This window comes from Argopecten irradians, chromosome 5, assembly GCF_041381155.1.
Source record: "Argopecten irradians isolate NY chromosome 5, Ai_NY, whole genome shotgun sequence".
Taxonomy (NCBI): domain Eukaryota; kingdom Metazoa; phylum Mollusca; class Bivalvia; order Pectinida; family Pectinidae; genus Argopecten; species Argopecten irradians.
The window spans coordinates 38,956,393-38,962,392 of record NC_091138.1 but is presented as its reverse complement, the minus strand read 5'-3'; the positions used below and the strand labels follow the sequence as shown (position 1 = coordinate 38,962,392).

The window sequence follows — 6,000 nt, the reverse complement described above, 5'->3', positions numbered from 1 at the left end:
CTTACCATTGTCCATGTGACCTTGGTATACCAGCTTACCATTGTCCATGTGACCTTGGTATACCAGCTTACCATTGTCCATGTGACCTTGATATACCAGCTTATATTACCACTGTCCATGTAACCTTGGTATACCAGCTTACCATTGTCTATGTGACCTTGGTATACCATCTTACCATTGTCCATGTGACCTTGGTATACCAGCTTACTATTGTCTATGTGACCATGGTGTACCAGCTTACCATTGTCCATGTGACCTTGGTATACCAGCTTACCATTATCCATGTGACCTTTGTATACCAGCTTACCATTGTCTATGAGACCTTCTGTAGATGCTTTTTAGTGACCTTAGAAACCCTATCTACTGTCTTCAAGACCTTCACTATGCTGTCCTTATGCATAAACAAGGTTACAGTGTAATATTACCTATATGTTAACTATGTCTAACTTAATATCCTTGTGACCCTGATATTAGTCAAGTCTTATTTGAATTTCAATTAAAGATGTGTACTTAATTTGTAGTTCAAATTTATCTTTTCTATTGCCTAGCTAAAGGTTAAAGTGAATTTACCATATATATAACATATCCTTATAGTAATGAACAGAGAACTTTGGGAAAATGGTAATGTTCCTCTTCTCTTGACCAAAAAAGCATTTCATTGACAATATTCATGGTAATCATATGATATCAACAGATTTAAATGCTCTAGAAAATTATGTATTATACTGGGGAAACCAGAGGCTATTCAAATAGAAATGTCACTGTGAAAACTGAATGAATTCTTCAGTAAACCATAGTCACTCTATCATGCAGGAAGTATGACCGCAACTTGCTGAATAATACATAAGTTCTGTTTAAATCACTGCACACTCATTCAACAAAGCAGGATAACAGGCCAGACCATTTGTGAATTTGTTTCTGAAAATCAGTTTTTCTTGAATTATACTTCCACATTCCTTATTTACATGTCTTAACCTTCACATTTCTTAATTACTGTCTCATGTCTTAGTTATCTTCACATGTCTAAGTTATCTTCACATGTCTTAGTTACCTTCACATGTCTTAGTTACCTTCACATGTCTTAGTTACCTTCACATGTCTTAGTTACCTTCACATGTCTTAGTTACCTTCACATGTCTTAGTTATCTTCACATGTCTTAGTTACCTTCACATATCTCAGTTACATGTATATATATGTCTGAGTAATTACCTTCGCATGTCTTAAGTTACCTATATGTCTTAAAAACCTACATGCCTCAAATACTAACATGCCACAGTTTCCATCATATACCTATATATATGTCTTGGTTTATTGTTGCATATTCCCATTGATATGCATATGTTGTCTTTCTATATAACTATACGGACACAAACTCAACCTTCACATATCTTGGAGACACATTTACTTTCTGTTCTTCCCTATATTGTTTTATTGATATGTCTTACAGCACATTTTATGACATATCAATCATGTATCTATCAAACTTTTATCTAACCACATATCTAATCTCTTGATATATTACAGATACTATCAGTCTTTAGTTTCTTAGTTTCACATGTCCAAAGACATATGCTATCTAAAGGTCATACAAATACATGTCCTTAGAAATATTTCTTACAAAGACATGTCTTACATTGACATATCTTCATATGTCTTATCCTCACATACCTCTACACATGTACCTGTGTCAATGTATAGGTATATCAGACCAGTTTTAGCTGTGTTGCCCGCAGGTGAAAATGTCAACTCATTACATTAGCATGCTTTAGATTCCAAAGGGAGAATACACACTTAGATAAATGTAATACACCACTGTATATATACACAGGCCTGGTACCACTTGGCCATTGTGTACCTGGCTAGGAATGCCAGGTATGGAGGGCCCAGGTCATCTACTCGCCAGGTGAAATATGTATAGCCACTGTGGAACAGGAGAGGAGTGGTCCCGGGACTGGGGTAGGTGTAGTGAGGGCAGGGCATGTACATGCCCCAGGGGTGGGGGGAGTAGACATTGCATGTGGAGGTAGTGCTAACAAGATTGCTAAGTTATTGTGTACATGATGGTGTGGATTAAGTGTTTTATATTATCTCGGTTCTACATCTGTCAAACTTACTCCAGCCTGGTAACAGTATATATAGATATAAATAGATGGGCTTGTAACTGTGGCCTAGTTATCTACTGCCAGTTTTAGGACTGGAAAATTACATTGTTTCTAAGCTTGCAGAGTGCAGGCATTGCTATTCTGAAGTAGATTCACTGTATATATATATGTATGTAGAATATACAATATATTCAGAGAGTTGCCATTAGTTACTTGAAGTTGCACATTAAGTACTGATTCAAAACGTCTCAAACTAAATTAAGAACGAATGTATTGCATCTTATAAGATATGATATTTACTGCTTTATTAAAAAATGATATACATTAATCAATATTTTAATGCACTTGAAACATTCAGTATAAAACCTGTCAATGTTGTAAGAATTGATATGAGAACTTTAAGTAGTTGTGAGATTGGTGAGATCTTTAAGTAATAGTTGTGAGAATTGGTGATACCTTTGAATAGAAGTCATGAGAAATGCTATGAGAACATAATTTTGTAGTTCTGAGAATGATAATGTGAACATACATTTATAACTCTATTGATTTATATATATAAGGAATTTATAGTTGAGAACTGATATGAGAATGTGGAGTTTAAGATTATGAGAGTCGATATGAGATGATGGTACTTTTATCATAATCTTAAATTTTTATTAGAACATGGTGTTCAGGTTTCCATTGTGTAATAGCTTATTTTGATGAATAGAATTTTTACCTGAATCATCAATTTTAAATTCTAAGCTAAAAGAAGTGCACCACTAAATCCTTGCTATATATACATGATTAATAACATGTCTTATGTTTACTTTGTTTCTTAATTCAATTAAATGTTTTTATCTTTCTCAGATATCCGCCATCACACAACAACAACTTCAACAAAGTCTTTGCCAGAAATATCAACTTCATACAGATCAGCTTGCAAGTGATACTTCAAAAGAAATACAACTGGATACAAAGCATGACCTGTAACCTCAAAAGAAGTTAAAACTGGATACATAGCATGAATTCTGGTCTTTAACAGAAATACAACTGGATACATAGCATGAATTCTGGCCTTTAACAGAAATACAACTAGATACAAAGCATGAATTCTGGCTTTCAACAGAAATACAACTGGATACATAGCATGAATTCTGGCTTTCAACAGAAATACAACTAGATACATAGCATGAATTCTGACCTTTAACAGAAATACAACTGGATACAAAGCATGAATTCTGGCCTTTAACAGAAATACAACTGGATACAAAGCATGAATTCTGGCCTTCAAAAGAAATACAACTGGATGATACATAGTATGAATTCTGGCCTTCAAAAGAAATACAACTGGATACATAGCATGAACTTTCAGTCAAAACTGAGTAAGCAAATTCAGTTTGTGTCTTTAACAGAAACAAGAAGGACACAGGTTCACACTGATTTTATTGATTTTATTTAAGATGCAGCTTCACACCTCGAATCAGCTGGAACACGCCTACACATCTAAATTACATATAACACATTCTGATGAAATATTTCAAGTTCAGGGAACAGGATAACAGATTTGTGTCAAACTTTTAAAGGCTATGATGTATGGCCCAAAGATCACCAACTGATGTTAATGGCGGAAAGATCACTACTTGATGTTAATGGCCCAAAGATCACAACTGATGATAATAGCCGAAAGGTCACCACCTGATGTTAAAGGCCAAAAGGTCACCACCTGATGTTAAAGGCGGAAAGATCACCACCTGATGTTAATGGCCCAAAGATCACCACCTGATGTTAATGGCCCAAAGGTCACTACCTGATGTTAAAGGCCAATAGATCACCACCTGATGTTAATGGCCCAAAGGTCACCACCTGATGTTAATGGCCCAAAGGTCACCACCTGATGTTAATGGCCCAAAGGTCACCACCTGATGTTAATGGCCCAAAGGTCATCACCCTGATGTTAAAGCCCAAAAGATCACCACGTGATATTAATTGCCCAAAGATCACCTACCACCTGACGTTAATGGCCCAAAGGTCACCACCTGATGTTAATGGCCCAAAGGTCACCACCTGATGTTAATGGCCCAAAGGTCACCACCTGATGTTAATGGCCCAAAGGTCACCACCTGATGTTAATGGCCCAAAGATCACCACCTGATGTTAATTGCCCAAAGGTCACCACCTGATGTTAATGGCCCAAAGGTCACCACCTGATGTTAATGGCCCAAAGGTCACCACCTGATGTTAAAAGCCAAAAGATCACCACCTGATGCCTAATGAATGATCCTTAGAAGATGCACAGTTTTCCGAAGGATATCAAAGGTAGGTAACATATTGTAGTAAAATAAGTTTGATGAGAGCAGCCAGGTTTCTTGAATTTAGCCTAGAAACTTGACTGGATGACAGTTATGGGGTCATCAAGGAGAACTTCTAAACCTTTGAGCCAATTGAGTTATATGTACCTAGGTACACTGCCTTAAGCCCAGTCCAGTACTGCTACACACAGTTACACCTGCTACAAGATACGTCTTGACATGATAAAAGCCTCAAATAGACACATTATACTCCCCCAAATTGACCAAATGGGAATGCTTCAACTTAACTACATACAAGATATATTTGCTGTCGACAACTAACCCTAAAAACTCTATTGCAAGCTAGACTACAGGATATTGGTATAAATTAGTGTATTCAATGTTCCCATATATATCTGGCTTGTTAAGTGTTGAGGTTTTTTTCCCCACTCCTGATTGAGGAAACATTAACCATATAAGCCTTGCTTCCCGTCCAGCTAGTCTTACAGGTGTGGGTGTAATTAGGGAAACCAACCACAGGTATGCGAATGACCGCAGGTGAGATACTGCGGTCACCTCAGTCAACAGAGCGGTCACTTCAGTCGACAGAGCCAAATACTTTGAATGTTTAGGATGGAAATGATCAGACAGTTTGATCTTCACTTCTGGATCTGCTTATGACTAAGTTGTCATAATTATGATATATATATATGAGTGTAATGACAAATGATACATAGAGAGGCAAGGCATGTATATGATAGACTGAGCATGCTGATTATGTCCAGTGGATATTAGTACAGGGTTACAACGTCTGTCTAGGCTGCCTGTGAAGGACTTTGTTTTTGTAACGTTTATTAGGCAGGCTCCATTGTTACGAGACACTCCCACACCCTATGTGGAGGCTGTTAAAGCAGATTGATTCAGAAATATAAAGCAAAGAACACATGGGGCTTCCATCGTTATTCTGTTCTATTGTGACAGATAAAAATAGAGAAAATAAGGTGTGGTGTTAGATAGGCCAGGAATTGAAGGTTCTCATCGGGTCACACCCACCTCAGTCGCAAACCGATGCAGTTTCAGACAGTTATGGAGGTAGAATTTAATTATATCTCCTGTTTTTTACACCACAGCGTCATAAAGTGCAGGCTATTTAAAGTTTGACCTGGTAAAAATGGATGACAAAAGTAATAATTACACAGTGATTACCTTTATGGAAATAGCAGCATCAGATTACCTGTAACAATTATATAGAAATATTAATTTAGAGTCTTGGATTATATATCAATATGAATGATCTTAAAGCCTGTGAGACGCAGCACCATGTCTTTAACAGTGTGAGATATCACTGTTACAATGTGTGAGACATCACTGTTACAGTGTGTGAGATATCACTGTTGCAGTGTGTGAGATATCACTGATACAATGTGTGAGATATCACTGATACAGTGTGAGATATCACTGTTACAATGTGTGAGATATCACTGTTACAGTGTGTGAGATATCACTGTTACAGTGTGTGAGATATCACTGTTACAGTGTGTGAGATATCACTGGTACAGTGTGTTAGATATCAATGTTACAGTGTGTGAGATATCACTGTTACAGTGTGTGAGATATCACTGTTACA

The 6,000-nt window shown here is 36.9% G+C and overlaps 1 long non-coding RNA gene across 2 annotated transcripts in view; it reads left to right on the top strand.

Moving 5' to 3' along the window:
* Window positions 1–4,101: 4,101 nt before the first annotated feature.
* LOC138323796 (uncharacterized) overlaps window positions 4,102–6,000 on the top strand; it is a 58,162-nt gene continuing 56,263 nt past the window's right edge. For both annotated transcript variants that reach the window (XR_011208593.1, XR_011208594.1), the window contains exon 1: window positions 4,102–4,401. This is a non-coding gene — a long non-coding RNA (uncharacterized lncRNA). The remainder of the gene's footprint in view (window positions 4,402–6,000) is intronic.